General features: G+C 44.8%; 1 protein-coding gene across 3 annotated transcripts in view; it reads left to right on the top strand.

Annotated features, from left to right (window-relative positions):
• The window catches only part of LOC146871423 (sodium channel protein type 4 subunit alpha-like), a 1,828,482-nt gene that overhangs the window by 1,331,906 nt on the left and 481,234 nt on the right, over positions 1 to 15,342 (top strand). The window lies entirely within an intron of this gene.

The raw sequence follows: 15,342 nt of genomic DNA, 5'->3' as shown, positions 1-15,342 counted from the left end.
GCATGAAAAACAAACCGCCAAAAATCCCTCCTATAGGGACACCTCTCCCAACAAAAAAGGTAATTCATATGAACTAAGAAGTTAAGGAATTTAGGGGCATATTATCAAGCCAGGCGATAAAATTATCGCCGCTTTAGCGGCAGAAAACTGCTGCTAAAACGGTGATAATGAGCTTGATAATATGCTCTATGAAATTCCAATTGAAGCCCATGTTAGATGTGAAGGACATCTAACATGGGTTTTAATTGGAATTCCATAGAGCATATTATCGAGTCCATTATCGCCGTTTTAGCGGCACTTTTCTGCCGCTAAAGCGGCGATAATTTTATCGCCTGGCTTGATAATATGCCCCGAAGCACCTCAGGAGATAACTGGAATTGTGGAGAAAAGAATTCTAGTCAGGAAGGATTCAAAATAGTGGCTGAAATGCAGCTGCAGAGGTCCCACAACGTTTCACAGAATCGCAAGCCTTTAGGAGAATTAAAAGGACATTTAAAAGATCAGCAAGTATTCTGGAGCAGAATCATCCCATATTTAGTGATTAAAGCGGTGAAAAAACACCAAAATTAGATCTGCATGCTCCGATGTGATGTGGAGCTCCATAGTAGGCCGGCATCTTGGATCGTGCCGCGCACCCGTTCCATAACACTATCAACATAGCTTCTAACACACAGCGTCTGTCGTGCACCAGTTGAAGTGCCTTGATGACAAATAGAACTGGTCGTGGTATTGTGTACTTGTTAGTGTCATTGACAGATGTAGATGATGAGGTCTGGACTAATTGTGTCTGCATTAAGGAGTGGAATTAAATGGACTACCCTCGTGGATGTATGGGTATAACTGGGCTGTGTGTATGTCCTGAGAAGGTGGTAAGATGACAAGGGGGCTTAAGAAGAGAGGTAGAGTGAGCAGGTACTGGCATAGGTGAAGCTAACAGGAGGGGGAACATCTGTCATTGAGTATTGAGTTGGCCCTAGGGAGTCCCCCTGGTCAGAGGGAGCACAGTTCAGTTTTGATTCTGTAAATGTTAGATACTTTTGCCAGTCTGGGGGGTTGATAGCAGTAAAGTGATTTTAATGTTGCCGTGTATCAGCTCATGTTCGGCTACTAGTGCCTCGAAGGTCCACGCATGTATATAAGGTGCTGAGTTCGACTTGCAGGACATAGCCACCTGCAATTGGCTAGGCCTAATGCTACGTCTAGAAATTTGTTGATGGTTTTACGTCGTGTGTTGCGCTTGGTTATGCCCAGCAGAAAGTGAGGACCCTGTGCTGTAACCGTCATGTCCGTGGCATCGGAGAATGTGGCAGCCAACTCGTTCCAGTACGCTGTCAGCTGGGGCCATGCCCACACCATATGTATAAACATGGCTTCTGGGTTGTGGCATCGGTGGCATATATCAGGAGAGTTCGTGTACATTTGTGCCAGCCTATTTGGAGTAGGATATGTGTGGTGGAGGTAGTTAAATTGAGTGTATTTAATTCTGGCGTTTGTGGAGATTATCTACGGGAACCTTATGCACTGTACCCACTGTTTGTCGGTTAGTGTGGTTGATAGTGCCACATCCCAGTATTCTCTAAGTGGTGCTAAGTGGGTTAAGGTATGTGGTCTCAAGAAGTTGTACAGCATAGTGATGGCCCTCTTACCCATACTATGCGTTAGTAATGTTTGGTGTAAACAGGATGTTTTAGGTTCCTTCGTGCGTGTTGCCCCAGGTCCTGAATAATTGATGTTTGAGCAATGCATACAATAAGAATGAGCCTAGGGAAATGCCATAATCGTCCTCAAGAGTTTTGAACTTGCAGAGAGTCAAGTTGACAAATACATTGTTCCAGGTAGTTAGACTGGCCGCTGACCAGTCTGCCATCTCCAGGCGCATAGCTGTTGTATTAGGGCTGGGGAGTACCCCAAGTGGTTATTCGGGGGTGTAGGGTGTGGATGAGTGCCTTGTTCGTAAATAACGGGTCCAGCAGCTGCTAGCCGTGGACATTTGTTTCCTGGTTTCTTCTGGATCACTATCTTGGAGCCAAATCAAGTCAAAATAACTTTATTCGGTTTCAAGAACAAACCATAAAAGTTCATAAAATCGACATTATAGATTATGATTCCAAAGACCTATTTACAAAGCAGCGTGAGAAGTAATTCATGCAATTTAATTATTTAAAAGAAATAAAAGCAAATAAAAATACAGTCCTTTAAAATTCAATTTTTTGATGAACATGCCATCTACTTTGAGGCACCTAATACCCCCACAATGTGCAGCCCTCCCCCATAAAAGTACATCAGAGCTTGACTTGTGTATTAAAAAATCAAACATGTTTGGGTTCAACTACAATCACTAATACCGTTTCCTAATAGCCATTGCAACTTTAATGTAATTGGAGACCCTAATACATATATCGTGCGTAGCCAGAGTGTAAGTAATTGAAACCTTCGATATAAGAACATGGCCTGATTTGTTTTAAAATCAAGACTGTAAAATCTCCTCTTGGCTCTTTATAAAGGGTGCAAAATAGCATAAAGTGCAATGTGCTCTGGTCTGCCTGATTATCGCAGGGGTAAGGCATCAATTTGTCTGTCCACCCTATTTGTTTCGGGAACGCCACTAGAAAGTGCAGGGTAAGTAAGCGAAATCTTGTCAGATAAAATAGTGTCTGCGCATTTATAGTGAATGTTAAATAAAATTGCTGCTGGGCAGGAAATAAACAAGGGAGTCCTGCTACCTCGGGTTGAGAGGGACATGTATTTGGCCATGAAGAATGCGCCTCTTACTATATTTTTTGCATTCTCATGAATGCCAGTGGGTCAATCAAAGTAATGTCCCAAACCCAGCTTGTAAAGGTTTTCCCTGACGAATCGGAGCCAAGGGATAGTTAGTGCTCCGTCAAGGTTGATACAGTCTTTTATGACCTCTTTGGAAAACGCTAGCTCCTCAGATAACCAGATTTTAACCCATAAAAGCAGAGGGGCAATATCTATATGATCCTCTACAAAGTCAAGCCCAAACTCATGATGACAAAAAATTGTGGGGGCACTATTTGGAATCATCAGTAGCCTTTTTATGAATTTGTTTTCCATAATCTGTAACTGGCGGCTGTTATGATAACCCCATACTGCTGCTCCGTATGGTGCCACAGGCACGCATTTGGCTTTGTAAAGTGTAGCCAGCTCCGTCACTAGTTTATGGCGCAGCTTACAGGCAAAGCGGAAAAGCCCTTCCACAACCCTGCCCACGTGTTTCACCCTTGCAGTAACAAGCGAGTCCCAATTCATCCTATTGTTAAAGATATTCCCTAGGTAATTACAATTATCCAATTTGTCAATTTTCTTAGCCCCCACAGCATATTTTCTAGTTTTGTTTTTTTGTGGCCACACACCATAACATACAACTTAATAAAATTGACCTTTAAATCAAGTGCCAGCATAAAATCAGTGAATGCATTAAGTAATTTTTGGAGGCTATTTGCTTTCAGGGCCATTAACACGGTATCATCCACATAAGAAAGTAGCGGGACCCATGTTCCCCCAATGCGTGGACAGTCAATTTCTTTGTCAGATAAAAAAGCCTCTAGGCCATTGGTATACATTAAACAAGCATTGGCATAGCCAATAGGTCTCTCTTTCGGGACCTTATAAGTAATTAGTTTTGCAGCACAATATCCTTGGTGCAACAACATCAGCTGTTGCATGGCTAAACCTTGTACCTTATAAGTGTTTAGCCATGCAACAGTTGATGTTGTTGCACCATACATATTGTGCTGCATAACTAAATACTTATAAGGTCCCAAAAGCGAGACCTATTGGCTATGGCAATGCTGGTTTTCCTAGTAAACAGTCCAGCTCAGTAGATGTGAAGACAAAGGTAGCCTTTCAAATGTAAATGTGAGAATCTCGCTGCTAATGGGTGAACATTAGCACTCCTTAGCAAAACAAACCGATGACAAAGAATGTACCAGAGCAATGCAGGCAGCAGCAGATGAAAGTGGCAAAGTAGGAAAAACAATGCTGGCACAAGACATGGTGAGCCCACCCTAGGCTGAGAGGTTGGGGATTTGAGTGAAGCGCGGGTGCCGCGATTATAGCGAAAGTAAAGAAATAGAAAAAAAATCTATTTCTTTACTTTTGCTATAATCGCGGCACCCGCGCTTTACTTTTAATATTAAAAATAAAGCGCGGGTGCCGCGATTATAGCAAAAGTAAAGACATGGACACAGACAGGGCGGAGCGAATGGGCGCGCGGCTGCAAAAGTGAAAGCAGCGGCATCGTCAACACGCTTAATGACCCGTGAAAGACAGGTGGCGGCTGCGCGTGTGCACGCTTGCGTGAACCAAAGTGCTAGGCCAGCCATGGCAGCATTTTTTGAAGCCCTTAATAAAAATCTCACCAGACCAGCACATGCGCTGGGTCAGGCGAGACCTTAAAAAGAAAAGGGGCTAAGATGCATCCCTGCCGAACTCCTTCTGTAGAGAAAATGGGCCTGGTTTTTTCCCCATGCAGGCCATATCTTATAGTGAAGAAGGTAGAAGCATGAAGCCTAAGATGGAGAGACATCAAAGCTTCCTCAACTCCCATTTTCCCCATAAGTGCCCAGAGCTTATCATTTCAACGGTGTCAAAAGCACTTGACAAGTCCATGAAGGCCAGGTGGATAGAACCCCTCCTGGCCTTCATGTACTTGCCCGTAATCAGGGACAAGTTGAGGCACTGTTCACTGATGCCCAGCCCCCTCCTAAAGCCATACTGTGTTCTTGCTATCATTCCTGTATCCATCGCCCAGGTTTCAAGTCGGGCAAGGACAACCCTTCCCACCAGCTTCACTGTGGCATCAATAAGGGAGATTGGCCTATAACAGGCAGGGTCACTTTTATTACCTTTTTAAAACAAGGGAACCACAATGGCCTCCTTCCAAGTTGCTGGGATATGGCCGGTCACCACTGCTTTAAACACGTTGGTCAATAATGTGGCCCACAGTTTAGGATTACTTTAAAAAAAGATCTAATGGCACTCCTTCCGGACCAGGGGCTTTCATGCTAATTCCTATTGCTATGGCTTCCTCAACCTCTGCTGCTGAGATTGATGCACTTAAATGAGAGGCAGAGGTTAGATCGAGGGGCAAATCCTCACTGGGTACCTCAAACTGGTGGCCATTAGGATTAAATATAGCCGCAAAGTGTGCTTCCCAGACATCCCCCAGAATCAGGGAACCCATCTTGCTCGCCTCTTCAGTAAATAATGGACGATTTATAAATTCCCAGGAGCTTGTTGAGTCCTTAAGGGAACTAGCTATCTCCAAATCATCCCAAGCTAAGCACCTCACTTCTTCCTTCCTCTGCTTAACTAAACTTTTATAAGTCTTCCTAGCGTATTTGATTAGAGCCCTGTCTTGACGATTTGCGTGGATGCCAAATTAAAAATGTTATGGGTTTTTAAGCATTCTGCATTGAACCACCTTATCTCCGGGTGATCGCTGATATTAATTGATTTGGTCAAATTTTTAGCTACATCAGAGCAGCTCAATTGAAATTCCTGAATAATCTCAGCAGGGGGCATGTCCTGGTCGAGTCGTGATTGGCTGTGACAGTTTTTACCTCAAATTCAGAGGGGTTTACTTTATTCCAGTTGAGTCTTACCCCTTTGTTGGGATTAAAATGAACTAAATAGCCATCTACTTTCCCTGTCTGAGCTATTATACTGAGAGACGCTATGAGGGGATTATGATCACTATCATTATTTGGCTCCACCTCAAAATCTCCAATAAGTGGCAAGAACTTCCGTGAAATATAAAATCAATAAAACTTTCCCAACCTCCCCCAACATAAGTAGGGCACTGTATTGAGGAAATATTGGCTGCGTCATTAATGAGGCCCAAATAGTTCTCCATAATAGCATTTAGGGCCTCACCCTGAGGGGTGTGGATAAAATGCAGAAGGGGCAGTCCCTCTGTTTAACATCCCACAAGCTTGACTAGAGCTATGGGGACAAGAAGAGCAATTAAAATCACCCACCCAAAGAATACATAATGGTTGCCATTTCTCAGAAATGTTGTTGCTTTCCGCCCGTAAAGCCTCAATAACCTGGCTAGCTTGACCGATAACATATTAGAGATCATAATTAATTGGAACCAAGGAGATGTACCAACAGTGATTTTTATGGCCTCATATTGAACTGAAATTAACAGTACCAACCCTCCTTGCTAACAAGGGTGTTGCGTGGACCATGTAAGACCAATAACCATTCAGCACAATGTCTTTCTTATACCACGTCTCCTGAAGACAGATGTCAAAGCCTCTAATATATTTTAGCCATACCTCATCAGTCAGTTTGGGGTGGATACCTGCTATGTTCCATGAAATAAGTTTGAGTAGAGACTTATTATAATGACCCTGGTTTTCCAATCCCACAAATTCATTGTTTATAACCTGGTCAGCTACAGTGATAAGCAGACCCGGCTCCTCCCTAACCGTGGTATCATTTAAAATTAAATTAGTGCAGTGGGAACATTTTTAGGTTTGTCTCGACTCTTCCTACTGATTATTTTGGGAGGAAATTTCAAAAGGATCCATAAAATCTCTATTACTGGGTTCATCTATATGAACTCCTCTCCCTTGAACACTATGGCACAGACCCATTCTCGTCATAACAGCTGATTGTCTAGAGCACCCAGTTAGTCAGTCAATTTCAGACCAGAAAGGACATCAAAGCGGTTAGGATGACTAAATGGAGGAGGCTGTGTACGAAGATCTGTACTTAAACCCAATCCCGTGAACTGTTTTCTTGCCATGTGTTCATATTGTGGTAGGTAGAAAAAATCCAGCGGGTAAACCTCTATCGACTCACATTGTGAGTCTTTAAAGTGCGTTAAGGCAAAGGGTACACACCATGCATTATTATAGTTAAGCACAACGCAGTCCCCTTCCCCATGTTTAGTCGTATGTCCCAACCAGCTCACTCGCCTGGCCATGATAATTTTTTCCGACCAATTTATCTTAGGTGATTTTTTTCTTAAAACACTAATGAGCTGATTTGTTGACAAGGTTTTGACAGGATTCTTGCTGGCCAAGGGCCAAATGGGGGACCCCCTTTAAGATCAAAGTATATGGTGTGCATTCCGGCGGTAGGTTTAACGCGTCTTTTGCTCCCTGCCCACTCTTTAGATCACAAACTGTGCCAATTGTGTGTGCATTTCCTTGTGATGATCTACCCCTATCTATCATGAATGATCTTGATTGGTTTGTGACCCCCTGACCCGTTATTTTGTTCCTAGCAGGGTTCCCAACCAGGACGGGGTCCTGTGGTGTTGAAACCGTGGGGCTGTCATTATTAAAAAGGGGCTCTGTACGCGAGACCTGGCCATTTGCAGTATATATTGTACCTAAATGGGTCAAGCGATTCAACGGCGCACTAGAAATGACATCATTTAAATCAGAGCATCTTGGACTGGCAACGTTATTGGTCTGTTTATTGGAGGCTGGGTCATTGCCTAAGCCTAAGCCCATTGCAAGTCGCTCTTCAATACAATCTAATCTAGGAAGAATAGGTGTCAGAGCCTCTTGTACAATTCTACTAAATTTGGCAACAGTGTCTTCCATTTCATTTGATGCACTATACTCCCTCCTCCCAACCGGGCCCTAGAGGTAGTTCCAGTTAAGTGGGTTTGCTTAGTTCTTTTGACCCTTGGAGAGTGACCTTTTAGTTTACAATCAACCCCTGCCAAATCCATTCATTTTCTTTTCCCTCCAGTTGTAGCTTGCGATACAGTAGATTTTGTCGCAGTGCGAGTGGCGGTGGTGGTGGAATCAGCGCCTTCATTGGGGGCATGCAAAACGCCCAGATGATTACAGTGGGAGATAGAGGAGGTTGCAGCCTCTGCACAGCAACTATTTCTAGTGTAGTTACATGAGTCAATTGGGACAGGTGTAATTGAGCAAGGAGCTAATGAAAGTCTGCGCCCAGCAATTTCTATCTCCTTGGTTAATGCCCCTACCGCGTTTTGAAGGTAGCCATCCAATGTTGTGCCCGTTGTCTTTGGTGTAGGGGTGGGCTTCCGTTTCCCCATGATACAAATTGTCTTGATAAATAACTGGGGAGACAAAAAAGAATAAAATATTTTAGCTTTAAGACCAGAAGCCCCCAGGTCCTGCTGATGAAAGAAACCAAGAGAGGTGGCCCAGCCCAGTCTCCTCCGGGCATTGACGGGCCTGTCCTTGGTCCGGGACAGGCCCGCGCGTGTCCCGCGGGAGCTCGAGAGTGCTTTTATGCCATAAGTTGGCAGGGTATGCTCCGACGTGAGTCCCTTGCTCACTTTGCCACTGGATTCAAGCACGCCTGGCTGAAGACGGCTGAAATGCCAGAAACCGGTCCTAGGAAGCTTGGTTCCGGTCCAGGGAAGGCATGGCTTGGCAGTTCGGGCTGGACTGTTCCCATGAGGCACAGGGTCAGACTGTTTTGCATATGGCCATGTCTGAACTGGGTTGGCAGAGTGGGCTAAAGAACGGTGATGGATCAAACCCAGATCTGTTGACTGGGTGTGAGTGTTTGATTGGTTCTGATGCTCCGTCCATCACCACCCCCTTTTGTACCGCTTTGTTCGCCATACGTTGGCAGGGTATGCTCAGACGTGAGTCCCTTGCTCACTTTGCCACTGGATTCAAGCAAGCCTGGCTGAAGACGGCTGAAATGCCAGAAACCGGTCCTAGGAAGCTTGTTTCCGGTCCAGGAAAGGCATGGCTTGGCAGTTCGGGCTGGACTGTTCCCATGAGGCACAGGGTCAGACTGATTAGCATATGGCCATGTCTGAACTGGGGTGGCAGAGTGGGCTAAAGAACGGTGATGGATCAAACCCAGATCTGTTGACTGGGTGTGAGTGTTTGATTGGTTCTGATGCTCCGTCCATCACCACCCCCTTTTGTACCGCATGGTTATATAGCAGCAGCACAATTAGGACCTGGGCAATTGCGTTCAAGATAGATTCAGTGGTGGGACCCTGAAAAAAGGTGACTTGTCACCTCTTTTTCATCGATTCAACTTCGGCTTAGAGGTTTCCCCACGACAGTTGCCTCAATGGAAAGGCACATCATGATCTGGACGGTGGAAATCTGAGCGGGACACAGGAGAAAGATCCTGCTGGAGGCGGCAGGACTGTGGCGGTCTTCCATCCAGTCACCAGCCAACATCAACATTGAGTGGGGGCGGACCGCCAAGGCAGCGGGTGGGAAGACTGCTGAAAAAGCAATGATCCACCAAGATCTAAATCAGTCCCAGAATCTGTGATTTTTGACACCCCTGTTTGCCAACCCCTGGGTACGGCTAACCTTTAATGAAGGCTGTACTGTCTGTATTGTAGTTGGTTAGATGGTTTTTTTCGATTGCACCATACTTTAACTGTGCTGCAACATGACCTAACTTTTTCACGTAAAATTTTTCTTTATTACACTATATATAATAACAAAAATACAAATAAAACACACTCCAGAATAAGGTATGCAGTCATAAACATGAGTATAAACTAGAGTATAAATAACTAATAACAAATAAAAAAGCAATAGATAAATATACACAAAGATGTTCTTGTATCAGCAGAAATTGAATTATAATAGCAATACTCATTAGGCATTGCCCAAAACTGGCCTAGCATTATAAGCATCAAAAGAATTCCAAAAGAATTGACAGTCTGATGACCACTTAACGAGTTTACTAGAAGAGGAGCTAATCTTCCTTTTTATAAATACAATCCAATATTTTCCAAGCTCAGGAAGTATGAACTGAAAGTAATTTGGCATCTTTCCTGTTGGAGATAATTTAATAGTGGACAAAATTAGACAATCAAACAACTTCATATGTGCTGTGGGCAGTGAACACAACAATAGAGATAATTTACAAATAATTATAATTAATGATTCAAGTATTTAGTATTTGTACCCCATACTTTTATCCAAAAATAAAAGGACATTCATATATCAAATATTTTAATGAGCTAGTTTTAGTTTTACAATGCCAACATTAGGAGCTATCTTTTAGTTTAGCTTTAACAATTTATATTAAGTCCATAACCAATGGTATAAAACAAATTAATTGGTTTGATAAAGTGGTAACCAACCTGATATGTCATAACCATAAATTCCCCTTTTTCTCAAATTGTGGATCTAATCTTTTTAGTGTTGTCAAGAAGGTACACATTTTTACACGTTCAACCATCAGCCGATGAGGAAAGAGACCAATTCCAGGAAGGAGGAGGCGTGGCTGCATAGTTTGGATCCCAGACAGGCAGTCAATCTGGATCATTGGATAATGTGGTGTCAAGAAAGGCAAATCCCGAACATTCAACAGTGAATAGAAGATATGTTTCAGAAATAAACAGTGAACATCAGCCCACAACCCCCCCAAACCACTAGTTTTATAGGGTCATGAAAAGATAATGTTGTGACAGTTGACTGGTACATATGAGCTTAACCAATATATCTGATAGACTTCTAGCAGTAAATTCCATACCTTAGAATTTCCCAGGCATCAAACTGGATTCAGAAGATTTTCATGAGCAGTACCCCTGCACACCAGTGGGTGGCATCGTTCAGCTCCGCATGCGTCGCCAGCATCGTCTGTGTTGCAAGTGTTGTCCACGGCACCTATATATCCTAACGCCTTGCAGGAGCAGACCCACAAGCTCATGGCGGCTGGGCGTGCGACACCACAACACTCTAAGTCTCGGTCGAGCGGAAGGTAAAAAGAGTGGTCACGGAGTCAGACATCCTCGTCCCACTCCAAATCTTTGAGACATTTGGGTAAGTCTCAAGGCAAAAAGTAGTCGAAGAGGTCTTCGACTTCTCCTCATCCGTCAGAGATGAGGCAGCATCGACATTTAAGGCCTGGCTCCATGTAGAGCCTGCACCTGAGCTGACTCCACCCCTCCCAGACTTTTCAGCAGCCGGAGCGCCCCTGCTGAAGGAGTTTTATGAGGCCATGTGCCTCATATTTGGGTGGCCCGACACATCTGGTGCGCCTTTAGGTCCATCTGGCTCTGTGCCGGCAGCTTAGGCTCCAGTCAGGACCCAAGGATATGTTCCTGGATCCAGACCAGCACCGGTCATACCTTCTCCACCTTCACTAATGCTAGTCCCAATGCGGATGCTCCCGGCGCCACTGGTGCCAAACGACAGCACCATCCCCATTCTGATTCCCGACTCCGATACGGAGCCTGAGGGGCATCAGGGGACTCAGCATTTGGTCCCTACTAGAGCCTTGCCTCCTAGATCGAACCCTGAGCCCTATTTCCTTTGGTTAGAACTCGTGGAGGAATGGGAGGGGTAGCTGGACCCTGAGGAATACCAGCCATATGAAAAAAACCCTAGCATGGACTGATGTGAGGAACTGGGTGAAACCAGCAGACTGGATCCTACTCCAGCTGCTGGTAAGCTTCCTCCCCCTACAACAGCTACCAAGGAGGGAGCTTCATATGCAATGGTGGTGCAGGAAGTGGCTGAGGTCCTCGACCTTCAGTTGCCCTTAGTGGTTTGACAGAGATGCTGCATCCGGGAGTCGTCCTCTCAGAATCGCTAATCCTGTTTAATGACGCCCTCACTGATGTCCTTTTGGGGACTTGGTCTAAGCTCAGCATAGGGTCCCTATGAATAGGACAGTCATAAGCCGACCCACCCCATGGGACCTAAACATCCCACCCTACGCCATACCCCAGACAGCCTCAGCATCCTAAGGTGCATTCCCTACCACTTCCACGGATAGGGAATCCAAGAGGCTGGACCCTTTTGGGAGGAAGATGTTTTCTTCTGCCAGCCTGACATTGCGGTCCATGAACACCATATGCCTTTTGGGCCATTATTTATATGCTCTGTGAAACACGGTTGTGCAGGTGCTGCCAACGAACCCGGAGGAGGCCCAGGCTGTACACTCTCAGGCTGTTGCTGATGGAAGAGATGCAGCAAAGTTTACTATTTGTTGTAGACTTGACACGACTGACGTGAGGCACCATGCCTGATTGAGGATGACTGGATTTTCTGGGGATGTCAAATCCTCTTATGGACATGCCTTTTGATGGCACCCATCTCTTCAGAAACAAGCAAGATTCAGTGGTAGAGCACTTCAAGGACAGTCGGGCTGTGGCCAGGTCCTTGGGACTTTATATGGTGCCATGTCACACTCCATCCGCCTTTCGCTACTGAAGGGGCTTCCAGCTATGTCAATCCCCTACTAGCCACACCTGTGTGGCCGAGGGTGCGGTACCCACAGACCTCATGGGTCAAGCAGCCAACGTTCTGGTCCGTCTACCACCCCCCTGTTAGCTGCAGCTCCAAACCCTCCTAATCTGTCAATTACCAGCCTGGGCAACAAGATTTGCCATCACCTGCCCCACTGTCCCTAACATCAGACAGGTGGGTTATGCAAATCGTCCTAAGGGCCTACTCCCTCCCCTTCATGACAAATCCTCCCTACATTCCACCATCTCACGACCAGCTGACAGAGGATCATCTATCCCTTCTCCGCAAGGAAGTCGCATCTCTCTTGGCCGTGGGGGGCCCATTGAGAGGATGCCGGTGCCAATAGTGGGCTGTGGTTGCTTTCCAGCTACTTTGAGGTCCCCAAAAAAGAGATGGGCCTTCATCCAACTCTAGACTTGCTGGACCTCAACTACTTCTTCAAGATGGAGAAATTCAAAAGGCTCACGTTAGCTCAGGCCCTGTCTGCCCTGGACCTAGGAGACTGGATTGTAGCATTGGACTTGCAGGACGTCTGTTTTCACATTCCCGTCCTGCCTGCCCACCGGCCTTACCTGCAGTTCATGATGGGCCACAAGTAATTTCAGTTCACCGTGCTTCGTTTTGGCCATACCAGCACCCCTTCGGTGTTCACCAAGGTAATAGCGGTAGTTGCAGCTCATCTGCAGAGATCAGGGATGCCAGTCTTCCCCTATCTCAAAGACTGGCTGTTAAAGGCGGGCTCGCCCCAGGCAGTCTTCTCCCAACTCCACGCTACGGCGAACCTCTTGCACTCACTGGGGTTCACTATCAACATGCTGAAGTCACACCTGACTTTCTCACATACCTGGCCTTTCATTGGCGCTGTTCTGGACACAGTGCAGTTTCAGGCTTATCCTCCTGAGTCCAGGATATTCAGGCTATTATACTGATGTTTTAGCCTCTATCCTGGATTTTGGTGAGTTAGACCCAGAGGCTATTGGGACTCGTGGGTTCCTGTATTCTCCTCGCAAATCATACCTGATGGCATATGCCGGCTCTGCAGTGGGACATGAAGTTTCAATGGGCAGAGCATCAGCTGAACCTTTCCGACATGGTTCAGATCTCGGAGGGAACTGCAAAAGATCTGAGTGGTGGCTCACGAACTGTGATTGGTTCAGAGGCAGATCCCTCTCCCTTCCCCAAGCAGATCTCACAGTGTCACTACCGGGGTGGCCCTCTGGAAGAGGTGGAGTTCAGGGGACTCTGGTCTGTGGCAGTATCCAGACTCCACATCAACCTGCTGGAGCTCCGTGCGATTCGACTGACATTGAAAGCCTTTCTACCCTCCATCAAGGGAAGGCTAGTGCAGGTGTTCACGGACAACATCATTGCCATGTGGAGCTGCAATAAACAGGGTGAGGTGGAGTTGTCGACCCTGCATCTCTGGACATGGCTGGAACAGCAGGGCTTATCCCTGGTGGTTCAACACCTGGCATGCTCTCCGAAAGCCAGAGCAGACAAACTCACCCATCAATGGGCACTTTGTCCGTTTGGTCCTGCAGGACTTCCTTGTTTGAAACTGATCCACAAACCCACCACCGGGGATGGTATTGCTTGGGTATCTATTCTAAGGTAAGGAATCTGTGGCTAGAGGTCTCTGTCAGATGAACAAGTTACTTAGTTTCTTTAACGCCTTATCTAGTAGACTGTATCAGATTCCTTATTGCCTTCTTTCTTTGTTTCCTCTTTGTTTTCTTTTTTATAGGTTTTTTTTCTTGTCTTCCCCTTTTATCCTTTTTTTTCCTGCTTTCCTCCTTTCACCTTTCTTTCTTGTGTTCCTAGTTCCTTTTAGCTTATTTCTTACCTTTTTTCCCCTTTCTTGCTGTCTTTTCTTCTCTTTCCTCTTTCTGTCCTTCTTTCTTGCTTGCCTTCCCCTCTTTTCTTTTTTCTTCTTGCCTTCCTATTTCTTCTTTGCTGTCCTTTCTTTCTTGCTTCCTCTTTATTTCTTGCCTTCCTTCTTTCATTCCCTTCTGCCTCTTTACTTTCGTTCCTCTCTCCTTTCGTTCATTCCCTTTTCTTTTTCTTACCTTCCTTTTGTCCCTTATTTTTCATTCCTTTTTCTTTCTTACCTTCCTATTTTTTTTGCCTTCCGCTCTCATTCTTTTTTCTGCCTCTCCTTTTCTTTACTGTGTTCTTCCTTTTTTCTTTCTTTATTGCTTTCCAATTTCTTCCTTCTTTTTTTTCTTGCCACTTTCTTTCCTAAATCCATTTTTCTTTCTTTGTTGCCTTCCTCTTTTTTTTATTCCTTTCTTGCCTTCTTCTTTCTTGCCTTCCTCATTCTTTCTTACCTTTCTCTTTACATATTGCCTCTCGTTCTTTCCTTTTTCTTTCTTCTTTCATTCTTTGATTCTTCCTTTCCTTCTTTGCATCTTTTTCCCTTCCTTTGTCTTTCCTTTCTTTCCTTCTTTCTTCCTTCCCAATTTATTTCTTTCCTTCTTTCTTTACTTTCATACATTTCCTTCTTTCATCTTGTATATCTGTTTGTTTTGTTCTTTCTTTCCCGTGTTCCTCTTTCTTCGCTTCTTTTATACGTCATTCTCCTTTCTTTCCTTCCTGCTTATTTCTTTCTCTTCGTTTTCTTTCTTTCCTTTTTCCTTGCCTTTCTTTCTTGCCTTTTTCTTTCTTACCTTCCTCTTTCTTTGCTTCTCTCTTCTTTCCTTCCTCTTTTTTCATCTTTCCTTTCTTGCTTTGTTTTCTTTCCTTATTTCCTCTGTTCCCTTTCTTTCATGCATTCCTGCTTCTTTTTCTTGCCTTCCCCTTACTTGATTTCTTTTTCCTTCTTTCTTTCCTCATTCTTTTTCTTTCTTGCCTTCCTTTTTCTTTCATTCTTTCTTTCCGTTTTTCTCTCATTCTTTTTTCTCACCTTATTTCCCAAAGGCAGGAGTCTGGCAGCCAATTAAAGACCGATTGGCTTTTTTTTAAAGTGTGTGTTATTTAAGAGCTTTTCATTTTACTAAAATGATGTATATAACCTTGTTACCTATTAGGGGTTTTCAGCCAGACTTCGTCCATTAGTCTGTAGTTTGGTCATTCACATTTTTCTTCCACCTGCTTCAGTATGCATCACGGAACAATGTGTCATCCCACTTCGGCC

Source organism: Triturus cristatus, chromosome 1_1 (assembly GCF_964204655.1).
Source record: "Triturus cristatus chromosome 1_1, aTriCri1.1, whole genome shotgun sequence".
Taxonomy (NCBI): Eukaryota; Metazoa; Chordata; class Amphibia; order Caudata; family Salamandridae; genus Triturus; species Triturus cristatus.
Note: the sequence above shows the minus strand (reverse complement) of the source record. Positions and strands in the feature narration are given on the sequence as shown.